Raw genomic sequence first — 16029 nt, 5'->3', positions numbered from 1 at the left:
CAGTACGACCCCAGTCCCAGCGTCTGGTGCTCCAGTACGACCCCAGTCCCAGCGTCTGGTGCTCCAGTACGACCCCAGTCCCAGCGTCTGGTGCTCCAGTACGACCCGAGTCCCAGTGTCTGGTGCTCCAGTACGACCCCAGTCCCAGCGTCCAGAGCTCCAGTACGACCCCAGCCCCAGCGCCTGGTGCTCCAGTACGACCCCAGTCACAACGTCCTGAGCTCCAGTACGACCCCAGTCACAACGTCCTGAGCTCCAGTACGACCCCAGTCACAACGTCCTGAGCTCCAGTACGACCCCAGTCCCAGCGTCTGGTGCTCCAGGTGTGCTCCAAGTATGCTCCAGGTGTGCTCCAGGTGAGCTCCAGGTGTGCTCCAGGTGTGCTCCAGGTGTGCTCCAGGTGTGCTCCAGGTGTGCTCCAAGTATGCTCCAGGTGTGCGCCAAGTATGCTCCAGGTGTGTTCCAGGTGTGCTCCAGGTGTGCTCCAGGTGAGCTCCAGGTGTGCTCCAGGTGTGCTCCAAGTATGCTCCAAGTGTGCTCCAGGTGTGCTCCAGGTGTGCTCCAAGTATGCTCCAGGTATGCTCCAGGTGTGCTCCAGGTGTGTGCTCCAGGTGTGTGCTCCAGGTGTGTTCCAGATGTGCTCCAGGTGTGCTCCAGGTATGCTCCAGGTATGCTTCAGGTGTGCTTCAAGTATGCTCCAGGTGTGCTCCAAGTATGCTTCAAGTATGCTCCAGGTGTGCTCCAAGTATGCTCCAGGTATGCTCCAGGTGTGCTCCAGGTATGCTCCAGGTGTGCTCCAGGTGTGCTCCAAGTATGCTCCAAGTGTTCTCCAGGTGTGCTCCAAGTATGCTCCAGGTGTGCTCCAAGTATGATCCAGGTGTGCTCCAAGTATGATCCAGGTGTGCTCCAAGTATGCTCTAGGTGTGCTCCAGGTGTGCTCCAGATGTGCTCCAAATATGATCCAGGTATGCTCTAGGTGTGCTCCAGGTGTGCTCCAGATGTGCTCCAAGTATGATCCAGGTATGCTCCAGGTGTGCTCCAAGTATGATCCAGGTGTGCTCCAGGTGTGCTCCAAGTATGCTCTAGGTGTGCTCCAGGTGTGCTCCAGGTATGCTCCAGGTATGTTCCAAGTATGCTCCAGGTGTGCTCCAGGTATGCTCCAGGTATGCTCCAGGTGTGCTCCAGGTATGCTCCAGGTATGCTCCAGGTGTGCTCCAGGTATGCTCCAGGTGTGCTCCAAGTATGCTCCAAGTATGCTCCAGGTGTGCTCCAAGTATGATCCAGGTGTGCTCCAGGTGTGCTCCAATGTACCGATGAATTATACAATATTTGTGTATCCAATGTATGTATGGACTTTTGCTAACTTAAAAAAATATTATTCTTATTATTATTGTAAGCGGCCGTGTAGCCTTTGTAAATAAAGAGTGTAAGTGTGGTGGCCACAAGCACAACTACTGTCTCACTGGCCTCTCTCTCTCCAGTACCTCCTCATCTGGCCTGGGAAATGGCAACCTTGCTTCCCTCTGGTGTCCTGGGGCCAGATTCACGAAGCAGTTACCCCAAGCACTTACGAACGTGTACATCTTTCCTCAATCTTTGATGCCTTTGGTTACATTTATTAAACAGTTTACAAGCATGAAAACTTGCCAATCAACTGTTGTTATTGTTATAAACAGCTTTCTGGTGCTTCGGAGCTCATTAACTGTTTAATAATTGTAAATAAAGCTGCCAAATATTGAGAAAAGATGTACAGGTTCGTAAGTGTTTGCGTAACTTCTTCCTGAATCTGGCCCCCAGCACTTGAAGCACCACACTGTTAAGATCACAAGATATAAACACACCAAATTATGAGATTTCAAACGTATACAAAATTAATCTTGGCTCGTCTTTTTCTGTACTAGGCTATGAGTTCTGTTGTAAAAGTCACATTTCTGGACACTTAACAGCCTGCGGGGACGGAAAAAGATTTGATTTATTGCCCCATTAAAATGCTATTTATTCATTTGTAACTAGGTGGGTAGGTCGACACAGTATACAAAGAGTGGGAAAATGTGATCTTAGACCACACTTCTGGTATTCTGACTACAAATGGGCACAAGACTGGCAAATGTTTTTTAACATCGACAAGTGCAAGACCTTGAATGTGGGGCGTAGCAACCCACGCCACAGCTACCAAATTAATAACATTACATTTAGAGCAGATTGATGAAGAAAAGGACCTTGAGTCAAAATCCACTATTCACTAAAAGTTGCACAACAGGTACGAGCAGCAGTTCAAAAACCTAATCAAACACTTGCAGTAATCAAGCGTACCTTTGACTTTACGGAAAACAAGATAATGATTTAGCTTTATAAATCTCTGGTGCATACATTTGGATTACTGTATTCAAGTATGGAGACCACATCTTCAAAAGGATATAGCTGCTCTGGAGAAAGTGCACCACCGGGCAACAAAAGTCATTCCAGAGCGAAGTCATCTCTCCTATCAGGAACGGTTGAGGGCCACAGGGCTAACAACACTACAGACCAAACATGACAGGGAGGATCTTATTGAAACTTTTAAAATAGTGAACAATTTGGAAGATGTTGATCCAGACAATTTCTTCAAAAGATCAGATGTAACACGAACAAGGAGCAACGGTTTCAAGCTCAACAAGCCACAATGTAAGACTGTGAACAGGAGATGTTTTTCCACCCACAGGGTTATAAACGCATGGAACCGCCTACCCGCCGAACCCGTAAAGGCCAAAACTGTTAGGTTTTAAAATCCACCTGGAAAAAGATCATCAAGGCAAATTGGGGGGGGGGGGCCTTCGACAAGCCGCCAGCTTCCTGTCCTCATAGTGTTAGTGGCTCACAGGTAATCAGGACAAAATGTATCTGGAACTTATGATGGTACGAGAAGAATATGCTTAGACGAATGTAAAGAACGTAATGGAAACCGCGAATGTTGTTTGTGGTAGAAAGTGGTATCATCAGCAGTGACAAGGGAAGGGTGGTGAATGTGGAAGCCTCGAGCTTCTACACCTGCCCAACCTTGAAGCCTCTACAAAAGCCCTAGTCTGGAGCTTCTACACCCGCCCAAGCCTGGAGCTTCTACACAAGCCCAAGCCTGGAGCTTCTACACAAGCCCAAGCCTGGAGCTTCTACACAAGCCCAAGCCTGGAGCTTCTACACAAGCCCAAGCCTGGAGCTTCTACACAAGCCCAAGCCTGGAGCTTCTACACAAGCCCAAGCCTGGAGCTTCTACACAAGCCCAAGCCTGGAGCTTCTACACAAGCCCAAGCCTGGAGCTTCTACACAAGCCCAAGCCTGGAGCTTCTACACAAGCCCAAGCCTGGAGCTTCTACACAAGCCCAAGCCTGGAGCTTCTACACAAGCCCAAGCCTGGAGCTTCTACACAAGCCCAAGCCTGGAGCTTCTACACAAGCCCAAGCCTGGAGCTTCTACACAAGCCCAAGCCTGGAGCTTCTACACAAGCCCAAGCCTGGAGCTTCTACACAAGCCCAAGCCTGGAGCTTCTACACAAACCCAAGCCTGGAGCTTCTACAGAATTCCAGGTGTTACCTAATATGATCTATGTCCACCAGGTCACCTCTTACATATAAAATAATGATGTTTGTTACCCAATGAGAATTTTTCTTATAGAATCTGTAAAAAAAAAAAAAACGCAGCAGATTCACCAACTTATTCGTACTACTTGCGTTGTGAAACAACTGAAACGAACCATAAGACTGTTTTTTTATTGTTTAATGTAACTAAGAAAAAAAAGAGTTACATATTTGAAGGATGTGGCGTTGGGCAAAGTAATGTCAACATGGCAGGAGGCTGAAAATAGTATGCTGTGATCAGTATGCTGTGATCAGTATGCTGTGATCAGCATGCTGTGATCAGCATGCTGTGATCAGCATGCTGTGATCAGCATGCTGTGATCAGCATGCAGCGCGCGCATCTAACCCGCACATTTCTACGTTGCTAGGCTGGCAAGCGTCGCAGCACTTGCCAGCTGTACTCTCCTCTCCTCTCGGTGTATATACACTGACAGTTGACTTTATTCGTAGTATACCTGCTGCTTGGTCAGCAGGTCATGTTGGTGGCTTTAATAACCCTCCAGAGGCTGATATAGGTCTTAAGCCCAACACCAAACCAATTTCGTCAGCTCAGTGATGTATATATAACCCCCCTCCTAGAGGTATCCCTCCCGCTTCTCGGGGTTTACGCAGTTTACGCTACTCCCGGACAAAGTTCAGGACTATTCAGGCTTCGTTTAAACCCAACCCAGCTCAAGCGCACGTCCCCCCCTAGCACGCTATCTGCAGCCTCCCTTACCACCACCCGCATCTGGCCTTTCACTAACTCTTGCGTTAAAATGATTATTTAATATTTATTTAATAAGCCTCCGGCATTTGACAGGCCTAAAACCCAGTATCATATCAAGCCAACTGATGATATCAACATGTATATATATACAGCGAAAGGTGTAGCCTAGTTCTTGGTGTATATAGCGAGTGTTCATTGTAGTCTTCATTGGTCAGTAGGGTCGTGTAGTACCTTTAATAACTCCGCGGTTAATAGGTCTTGGGGCCAACACCAAACCAACCTTGTGTGCAGCGACCACTTAGGGTACTTAGCGAGCTCTTAGCGAACACTTAGCGAGCTCTTAAAAAGACGTCAGAATTCCATTCTAAGGGAGAATGGAAAGCTGGGTGGAAACTGTTTCCTTCCATCAACTCATGATAGTGACCGGGGACACTGGTCTAGTTGTGGACAGCAGCAGCGAGCTTAAAGCTGAATATTAACACGGTAAAACTAACCTTTGATTGACCTAATATCAGCATTCTTTACTACTACTGTATCTTTAAGCGGCTGCGAAACATGCATCAGCTTTATGTTATAGGCTGCTACTGTGCCCAGATGATACATATATAGGCTGCTACTGTGCCCAGATGATACAATACATATACAGGCTGCTAGTGTGCCCAGATGATACATATATAGGCTGCTACTGTGCCCAGATGATACATATATAGGCTGCTACTGTGCCCAGATGATACATATATAGGCTGCTACTGTGCCCAGATGATACATATATAGGCTGCTACTGTGCCCAGATGATACATATATAGGCTGCTACTGTGCCCAGATGATACATATACAGGCTGCTAGTGTGCCCAATGATACATATATAGGCTGCTAGTGTGCCCAGATGATACATATATAGGCTGCTAGTGTGCCCAGATGATACATATATAGTGCTACTGTGCCCAGATGATACATATATAGGCTGCTACTGTGCCCAGATGATACATATATAGGCTGCTACTGTGCCCAGATGATACATATATAGTGCTACTGTGCCCAGATGATACATATATAGGCTGCTAGTGTGCCCAGATGATACATATACAGGCTGCTACTGTGCCCAGATGATACATATACAGGCGTTGCTATTTTTTGTTCGGAATATTCCTGCGCGGGCCACAAGCCTATGGCTGGCCCTCTAAGTGTTACTTGTTTCTTGTTTGTTTTACTTGGGCGGAGTGTGGGTATTTATGACTCGCATGGTCGCTTCAGTAAGATTATGCCCAGTGTGTTTAACAACAACTTCTGCTCTGTTGAATCTTAGTTGAAATCTTAATGAGTTTGTAACTGCACGGTATTATATAATGTTCTAGTGGTCTGTCGGGCATTTCTCCACAGTGTTGACATTTCCTCTCATCTTCTGGAACCTGTAAGCCTATTTCCCATGCACATGGATATCCAAGCCTGATGCGGGGTAAGTGTACTTCTGTTGCTCTATTGCTCCGTTTCATCAAACTAAGTGGTTCGCAGTTGGTTGAATTCTTGTACCAACCCGCAGATCCTTATGTTGCAACTGCTGTGTTGTGGTCAATGTACATCTTTTGCATTGTTCTGTTTCTAATTTCTTAATCTGTGATAGACTCTGTGGTATGGAAATGTCTACATTTCTTCTCGCAGTTGCATGTTTTGCAGCTTCGTCTGCAATGTCATTTCCTATTATTCCCACATGACTTGGCACCCAGTTGATAAGTACCCGACGGCCTTGACGTTTGAGTGTTTGCATTACTGATATGACATTTATGATCAGATGGATGTTATCACGTATGTGTTCTTGTTGCAAGGTTTCAATGGCAGTTCTCGAATCTGTATGTATGATAACATGTTATAGGTGTCAAGTTGCTAATGTTCCCACATGACACATATATAGGCTGCTAGTATCTGTATATGACACATATAGGCTACTAGTGTCTGTATATGACACATATATAGGTCAGCTGTAAGCCGCTAATAACAGATCACTAGGCCTACAAACCCTCTCCTTGCAAGCGCCCATAACCTTTTAACTAAGATGAAGAAATCTCAACATTGATATCTAGGACATTGCATCATGATTCATCTTAAATTCTGCAACGACTCCAAAGGTTGCCAGTTGTGCAGCGCGTGACTGTACCCGTGGCACAGGTCCGAGTACGCTCTGGGCCCTTAACTATGGCCGGTTACCGCAGGAGTCAGGCACCAGTACCGCACCTGCGGCCAGAGGGAACTGCTGGCGGAGGTGGCCACTTGTCCCTGGAGTTTTGGGTTGAGGTTGGCCACCCACCTGCTGCCATCCTGGAGGACTGGCCACCCAGCTGCTGCTATCCTGGAGGACTGGCCTCCCACCTGCTGCCATCCTGGAGGACTGGCCTCCCACCTGCTGCCATCCTGGAGGACTGGCCTCCCACCTGCTGCCATCCTGGAGGACTGGCCTCCCACCTGCTGCCATCCTGCAGGACTGGCCTCCCACCTGCTGCCATCCTGGAGGACTGGCCTCCCACCTGCTGCCATCCTGGAGGACTGGCCTCCCACCTGCTGCCATCCTGGAGGATTGGCCTCCCACCTGCTGCCATCCTGGAGGACTGGCCTCCCACCTGCTGCCATCCTGGAGGACTGGCCTCCCACCTGCTGCCATCCTGGAGGACTGGCCTCCCACCTGCTGCCATCCTGGAGGACTGGCCTCCCACCTGCTGCCATCCTGGAGGACTGGCCTCCCACCTGCTGCCATCCTGGAGGTGGACCGGCCTCCCACCTGCTGCCATCCTGGAGGTGGGGACCGGCCTCCCACCTGCTGCCATCCTGGAGGACTGGCCTCCCACCTGCTGCCATCCTGGAGGACTGGCCTCCCACCTGCTGCCATCCTGGAGGACTGGCCTCCCACCTGCTGCCATCCTGGAGGACTGGCCTCCCACCTGCTGCCATCCTGGAGGACCGGCCTCCCACCTGCTGCCATCCTGAAGGACCGGCCTCCCACCTGCTGCCATCCTGGAGGGGACCGGCCACCCACCTGCTGCCATCCTGGAGGTGGACCGGCCTCCCACCTGCTGCCATCCTGGAGGAGGGGACCGGCCACCCACCTGCTGCCATCCTGGAGGAGGGGACCGGCCTCCCACCTGCTGCCATCCTGGAGGAGGGGACCGGCCTCCCACCTGCTGCCATCCTGGAGGAGGGGGATGGGGGACAGGTGGTGGGGGACCAGCTGACCGCAGGTGGCGGGGGACCAGCTGGCCGCAGGTGGCGGGGGACCAGCTGGCCGCAGGTGGCGGGGGACCAGCTGGCCGCAGGTGGCGGGGGACCAGCTGGCCGCAGGTGGCGGGGGACCAGCTGGCCGCAGGTGGCGGGGGACCAGCTGGCCGCAGGTGGCGGGGGACCAGCTGGCCGCAGGTGGCGGGGGACCAGCTGGCCGCAGGTGGCGGGGGACCAGCTGGCCGCAGGTGGCGGGGGACCAGCTGGCCGCAGGTGGTGGGGGACCAGCTGGCCGCAGGTGGTGGGTGACCAGCTGGCCGCAGGTGGTGGGGGACCAGCTGGCCGCAGGTGGTGGGTGACCAGCTGGCCGCAGGTGGTGGGTGACCAGCTGGCCGCAGGTGGTGGGGGACCAGCTGGCCGCAGGTGGTGACGACGCTGGCTCCATCGTTCTTATGGTAATTGCTCGATATTTTCTAATCCACAACGGACCACAAGTAACACGAGAACACTCCACCCTTGAACACACACACTGGAAGCACCACCGAATCTGCTGGGTGAAGGGATTGCCAGGTACTAGGCGAGGTACCTAGGTGAGTTACCTAGGTAGGTACTAGGCGAGTTACCTAGGGAGGTACTAGGCGAGTTACCTAGGTAGGTACTAGGCGAGTTACCTAGGGAGGTACTAGGCGAGGTACCTAGGTAGGTACTACGCGAAGCCAGTAACGGGGGGGGGGAGGTATACTGACACAACCCCCTCCCAGCACATGAGACCAGGAGGCATGGCAGGATGTGCAGAATACCCCCGGTGAAGAGCAGAGGTGCAACAGGTACTCTGAGAGAGAACTATCAACATCAGAGGCCCGAGACTGTTCAACACGCTTCCACTACACATAAGGGACATAACTGGCCGACCCCTCACAGTGTTCAAGAGAGAACTATCAACATCAGAGGCCCGAGACTGTTCAACACGCTTCCACTACACATAAGGGACATAACTGGCCGACCCCTCACAGTGTTCAAGAGAGAACTTGACAAACACCTCCAAAGGATACCTGATCAACCAGACTGTGACTCATACGTCAGGCTGCGAGCAGCCGCATCCAAACAATCTGGTTGACCAGTCCAACAACCAGGAGGCCTGGTCGAGGACCGGACCGCGGGGACATTGAGCCCCGATATCATCACAAGGTAACACACTGTACCTCATTCCCCCCCCCCCCCTTCCCCCTCCCAATCTAATGAAGATTATCGCCGATGACGATAACATGTCGGAGCACCAGGAGATAAGACTGGGAGATGGGAGCAGATATCAGGGGCCCTAAAACACGTCGTGTCGCCAAGGGCGCCAAGGGTGAGAGGCCGCCGCTTGCATAACCCCACACACTATGGAAGAGTTGCTCTCATACCGGCACCTCCTCCACCACCACACGTGGCCTGCGGCAGGCACAGTTCACACACTACCTTATCAAACACTACCGGGGAAGACACGGTAGTGTTTGTCTTTGAGAATGTAAGGAGAGACCTTACGAAACGCATCACTAGGCGTCAGACCCAATAGAAAAGTAAAAATGAACTTTGGAGAGTTCATTTTTCAACTTCCTGCTTCAGTGAAGAAAACCTTAAGAAATATCGAGAAGATTCGTGCCAGAATCATAAATCTAAATCCCTCTCATCAACCATACACTGAATCTCTTTCATCAATCACTGCATCCCCTCTCATCAATCACTGCATCCCTCTCATCAATCACTGCATCCCTCTCATCAATCACTGCACCCTTCTCATCAATCACTGCATCCCTCTCATCACTGTATGCTCTGTAAGGTATCATTTGAATCTAAATATTTAAAAAAATTCACAGCTGAACATTAAAATCAGTTTGCAGGAATGTTAAGAAGAGTTATTACAGTATAAAAGGTGAATGGTTCCCCCCCCCCCCGTGTCTCATATTGCCATTAAGAATATGCCATATACAGTATGTAAACTATATACAATATACAATATGTAAACTATATACAATATACAGTATGTAAACACAGACATGTTTTCACCAAACACAAACCTTCACATTTTCTCTACCTTGATGCCTCTCTTCCTTAATTCTCCTGATCCTCCTTTCTCAATCGGAGACCCAAAATTGTTATACAAAATACACATAGCGTATTCTTTTTAGTAAACTGTGAAATATAGCCTGTGTGTCAATTTTGGAAATATCTCATTTCACAGACAAAGGTCTTTCAACAGGTGTGTGTGTGTGTACACATGTGTCTCATTTCACAGACAAAGGCCTTTCAACAGGTGTGTGTGTGTGTGTGTGTACATGTGTCTCATTTCACAGACAAAGGCCTTTCAACAGGTGTGTGTGTGTGTACACATGTGTCTCAAACATTAGGCTCTCTCTCCAAAATTAGTTACTACGTTCCTCGCCCTGCCTTGGCAACTCTTTATCATTCGCTCGTGTATCCATATCTCACCTATGGTATCTGTGCCCGGGGGTTCAATAACCCTACATTACCTTCCACCCTTAATTTGTCATCATAAAGAAACAATTACAACACAAAAACTCCGGTTCCCCAGACAGCACTCTGCTCCCTCACACTGACGAGTGTTAATGTGTTAAGTATCAACCCTCTGTACAAACTCACGTGTCATTTATATATAAAAAAAAACTCTCCATGTTGTTGTTGTTTAAGATTCGTTACCTGGGACAAAGTTTCAAGTAGCACGGGCCATGGTGAGCCCGTAGTCGAAACTCTCCATCTCATCCTAACATTAGGTGCTTCCCTGACGGCTGTCGAGGAACCCACGGTCACTACACGAGAAAGTAATATATATTTTATATTCCCAGATCAAGACTCAACTAAAGCAGAACTGTTACACTAATCAAGGCTTCCATTCACCCTGTAGGGGTCTCGAACCCCTGGACCCCACTCTTGTGAGGCCGAAGAAAATTCCAGTTTGGCAGCAGGATGCTGCTTCTGGAAACTTTTCCTTTTAGGAGTGCTCATAGCCTAGTCGATAGAGCGTCGTCCTCACATACATGGGGTCCAGGGTTCGAGACCCATACAACCCAGGTGAATGGGATGTTTCTTTCCACGTAAGTGTGGATGACAATTTAAATCAAGGATCCTAAATTGTGGCGTGACCTCACAAATATATTTAAAAAGCTGTACGTCTCTCAACTAAGTAAAAAATAAGAGACTAAGAATAATTTACTTAATATCACTTAACAAATTTCCCTCACATTTCCCCACCAATAAAAGCATTTTTTGCGCCTAGCTGTTACTTTAAATTTTATATAATATATACTCCTATAATGTATATATATATATATATATATATATATATATATATATATATATATATATATATATATATATATATATATATATATATATATATATATATATATATATTAGTATATTTTGGTAGCAGTCTTTCCTGTAGACATATATTATTAAATATGACCGAAAAAGTAAGATTAATAATTCTATCACGAATTTTCTCAATATTTCTTATGTTTCTTTTCACTGTCGATGGTAATTGAAAAATCAATTCTCCAAAATTCATTTTTATTTCTAGTCTGACGCGACACTTGAACGCGTTTAACTTATTACATTTTCAAAGACTTTAGTTTACACACACACAACTATAACCTGCAAACACTAAACAAAGTTCTACAATGTTATAATTCAAACGGCTTTTCATTTTATATACCTGCATTTGGGTGAGGTGATATGCTACAACAGTTTTGGATGAGGTGAAAACAAACTTTCAACACAAGATAGAACACGAAATATTGGGTAATATTGGGTAAATTTAAAGGGAAGAATGGAAGTAAATGCAAAGGGCCTATTGGCCCATATTTCTTGATGCTTCTATATTGGTGCGGAGTCTTGAAGTGGGTAGAATATAGTTGTGCATTAATTGGCTGTTAATTGCTGGTGTTGACTTCTTAATGTGTAGTGCCTCGCAGATGTCGAGCCGCCTGCTATCGCTGTATCTATTGATGATTTCCGTGTTTTTTGTTAAGACTTCTCTGGTGATGGTCTGGTTGTGGGAAGAGATTATATGTTCCTTAATGGAGCCCTGTTGCTTATGCATCGTTAATCGCATGGAAAGAGATGTTGTTGTCTTCCCAATATACTGAGTTCTTTGAGGCTTACAGTCCCCAAGTGGGCATTTGAAGGCATAGACGATATTGGTCTCTTTTAAAGCGTTCTGCTTTGTGTCTGGAGAGTTTCTCATGAGTAGGATGGCCGTTTTTTTGGTTTTATAGTTAATCGTCAATTGTATCTTCTGATTTTTGTCTGTAGGGATAACGTTTCTATTAACAATATCTTTCAGGACCCTTTCCTCCGTTTTATGGGCTGTGGAAAAGAAGTTCCTGTAAAATAGTCTAATAGGGGGTACAGGTGTTGTGTTAGTTGTCTCTTCAGAGGTTGCATGGCGTTTCACCTTCCTTCTTATGATGTCTTCAACGAAACCATTGGAGAAGCCGTTGTTGACTAGGACCTGCCTTACTCTACAGAGTTCTTCATCGACTTGCTTCCATCCTGAGCTGTGGCTGAGAGCACGGTCGACATAAGCGTTAACAACACTCCTCTTGTACCTGTCTGGGCAGTCGCTGTTGGCATTGAGGCACATTCCTATGTTTGTTTCCTTAGTGTAGACTGCAGTGTGGAAACCTCCGCTTCTTTCCATGACTGTTACATCTAGAAAGGGCAGCTTCCCATCTTTCTCCATCTCGTAAGTGAAACGCAACACAGAATTCCGCTCAAATGCCTCCTTCAGCTCCTGCAGATGTCTGACATCAGGTACCTGTGTAAAAATGTCGTCAACATACCTGCAGTATATGGCCGGTTTCAAGTTCATGTCGACTAAGACTTTTTGCTCGATGGTACCCATGTAGAAGTTTGCAAACAGGACACCCATGGCGATCAAGTGATTCACCCTCCTGTTTTTTTACAGGCATATAATGGAAGATAGGCTGTTCAAATTAGGGCTTTTCTAGGCCTATAAGGCTTTTATGTCTCATGCCTTCCTTTTATATCTCATGTCCCCCCCCCCTCCGTTTGAAGCCCCGTTCTCACCTGTGGACCCCCTAGAGTCATGTAGGGGATGGTAGTGACAGATGGGGGGTGGGGGTGGCAAGAGTGCCAAGCACATTACCAAGGTTTGTGTGTTATCTAGTGAGGAATGACTGTCGATACAAGTCATATACGTGGCCCTGAGTGACCCTGAGTGATCCTGAGTGGCCCTGAGTGGCCAGGTGAGGGCCAGTGGTGGCCAGCATCATCGTTGTCCACCGCTACCCGCGCTACTGTCCACAGTTACTGTCCGGCGCTTCTGTCCGGATCAATAGTGACGGGTGTATGGCTGGCTGGCATTAGAGACGCCACAGCACCCCAGCGCCCCACGTCGACGCCCGGCACTCATCCGGCCTTTAACAGAACCCCTTACGAAACCTCTACATCTCGTAATCAATCATGTCTTTGTATTTTTGAAACAGAGAAACGGGAGTGTCTATAACAAACATTCAGGGGGAAAGCACCAAGCCATTACGACTATATAGCACTGGGAAAGGGTCAGGATAAAGATTTGGGATGGTACGGAGGGAAAGAAATGGTGCCCAACCACTTATGGACGGTCGGGGATTGAACTCCGACCTGCATGAAGCGAGAATGTCGCTCTACCCTCCAGCCCCAAGTGGCTATTTATTACAATTATAACCTTGGGATGTGATGCACAGGTTTCGTACACCGACCAGAGATATCTGCCGTCGTAACAGTTTGGCTCGCCAGTGAGTGATACATAACACCAGAATCGCAGTCGCCGAGACACTTGTACACATTAGCATACATGTGTGCATCGTTCACATGTGTATATCTGAACACATCTGACTGGCTGGCTGCGAGCAGGAGGCCACACATCAACGCCCTTCACACAACACAGCTTACACTTATACTGAACACATATACACATATTCTGAAGACATATACACATATACTGAAGTGTGGCCAGCATGTTGGGGTGGGTGTGGTGTGGCCAGCATGTTGGGGTGGGTGAGGTGTGGCCAGCATGTTGGGGTGGGTGTGGTGTGGCCAGCATGTTGGGGTGGGTGAGGTGTGGCCAGCATGTTGGGGTGGGTGTGTTGTGGCCAGCATGTTGGGGTGGGTGTGGTGTGGCCAGCATGTTGGGGTGGGTGAGGTGTGGCCAGCATGTTGGGGTGGGTGAGGTGTGGCCAGCATGTTGGGGTGGGTGTGTTGTGGCCAGCATGTTGGGGTGGGTGTGGTGTGGCCAGCATGTTGGGGTGAGTGTGGTGTGGCCAGCATGTTGGGGTGGGTGTGGTGTGGCCAGCATGTTGGGGTGGGTGTGGTGTGGCCAGCATGTTGGGGTGGGTGTGGTGTGACCAGCATGTTGGGGTGGGTGTGTTGTGGCCAGCATGTTGGGGTGGGTGTGGTGTGGCCAGCATGTTGGGGTGGGTGTGGTGTGGCCAGCATGTTGGGGTGGGTGAGGTGTGGCCAGCATGTTGGGGTGGGTGAGGTGTGGCCAGCATGTTGGGGTGGGTATAGTGTGGCCAGCATGTTGGGGTGGGTGTAGTGTGGCCAGCATGTTGGGTTGAGTGTAGTGTGGCCAGCATGTTGGGTTGAGTGTAGTGTGGCCAGCATGTTGAGGTGAGTGTTGTGTGGCCAGCATGTTGGGGTGGGTGTGGTGTGACCACGAGGGGGAGAAACATTAGCGGCATCCATGATCCCCAGTAAGAGGTGAGCCAGAGCTCACACATTGACGCACACAGTACTGGAACCACACAAGACATATATGATACATATAAAAAGGCAGATAAAATGCGCCATCACAGTCTCGCTGCATAAACTATCACACCGGATAGTGAGAACCGGACATTTTGGTCTTGACAGGTTCGGTGCCTGAGAACAAGTTGACAGTTGACAGCTCTTGCTTGGGAGATTATTTGATTTGGAAAGTTGATCTGGTTTATGAAGTGACAACAGAAGCAACACGAGGTCCCGCCTCTCAACTGTCAATCAACTGGTGTACAGGTTCCTGAGCCTATTGGGCTGTATCATATCTACACTTGAAACTGTGTATGGAGTCAGCCTCCACCACATCACTGCCTAATGCATTCCATTTACTAACTACTCTGACACTGAAAAAGGTTTTTCTAACGTCTCTGTGGCTCATGTGGGTACTCAGTTTCCACCTGTGTCCCCTTGTTCGTGTGCCACCCGTGTTGAGTAATCCATTCTTGTCTACCCTGTCAATTCCCCCGAGAATTTTGTAGGTTGTAATCATTTAAGAGTGCCAACCTGTTCACTGTGCCTAGCCATTTAGAGTGCCAACCTGTTCACTGTGCCAAGCCATTTACAGTGCCAACCTGTTCACTGTGCCTAGCCATTTACAGTGCCAACCTGTTCACTGTGCCTAGCCATTTACAGTGCCAACCTGTTCACTGTGCCTAGCCATTTACAGTGCCAACCTGTTCACTGTGCCTAGCCATTTACAGTGCCAACCTGTTCACTGTGCCTAGCCATTTAGAGTGCCTACCTGTTCACTGTGCCTAGCCATTTAGAGTGCCTACCTCTATTCACACCACTACGGCCTCTACCCATTTCTCAACTCAATGTTTACTGGTGTGCAGTGCATCGATTGTGACGGTGAAGTGCACTGTATACACGTCCCCAGTCAGACGCATGTGATTACTTAAGATAAGAATGGGTGTTGTTGTGTGGTTGCTTAAGTGTAGCACCTGTGGCGCATTGATGGCATGCGTGTCCCAGGCCTCGCCCGGGTTCGAACCCTTTTGTCTGGGGCAGTCGAGTGGGCCCCGTTTCTTAGTTGTCCGACGCTGTTTACCCCCGGGAGGAATTTGGGGTCTTTGTTATACAATAATTGGAAGGTCAAGCTATGGGCAAGGTAAGGTATGGGCAAGGTAAGCTATGGGTAAGGTAAGGTATGGGCAAGGTAAGCTGTAAGTCTGCTTACAGCAGTCATTAGCAGTCTGCACTTGTACCCACCTGTTACCACCTGTCCTCTACTCCTGTACGCACCCCTGTGTGGGGGTCCCTTTTACAGGGGGGCCTCGTAGCTGAGTAGACAGCACTTGGGGGTCGTTGTCCTAATAACCCCGGGTTCGATTCCCGGTGGAGACAAATGGGCAGTTTCATCCTGATGATGCACCTGTTCACCTAACAGTAAATTAGGTACGTAGACAGCTGCTACAGGCTGCTTCCTGGGGATGTGTGTGTGTGTGTGTGTGTGTGTGTGTGTGTGTGTGTGTGTGTGTGTGTGTGTGTGTGTGTGTGTGTGTGTGTGTGTGAGAGAGAAAAAAAAATGATAGTTGATTGATAGATGAGAGGCGGGCCGAAAGGACGGAGCTCAACCCCCGCAAACAAAACTAGGTGAATACACACACACACACACACACACACACGCGCACACACACACGCGCACACACACACACGCGCGCACACACACACGCGCACACA

At 48.7% G+C, this 16029-nt stretch overlaps 1 protein-coding gene across 2 annotated transcripts in view; it reads right to left on the bottom strand.

Annotated features, from left to right (window-relative positions):
• Window positions 1–16029, bottom strand: part of LOC123763138 (uncharacterized) — a 180599-nt gene that overhangs the window by 10389 nt on the left and 154181 nt on the right. The gene's annotated exons all lie outside the window — the stretch shown is intronic.

The sequence above is a fragment of the Procambarus clarkii genome, chromosome 49 (genome assembly GCF_040958095.1).
Source record: "Procambarus clarkii isolate CNS0578487 chromosome 49, FALCON_Pclarkii_2.0, whole genome shotgun sequence".
NCBI lineage: Eukaryota > Metazoa > Arthropoda > Malacostraca > Decapoda > Cambaridae > Procambarus > Procambarus clarkii.
Note: the sequence above shows the minus strand (reverse complement) of the source record. Positions and strands in the feature narration are given on the sequence as shown.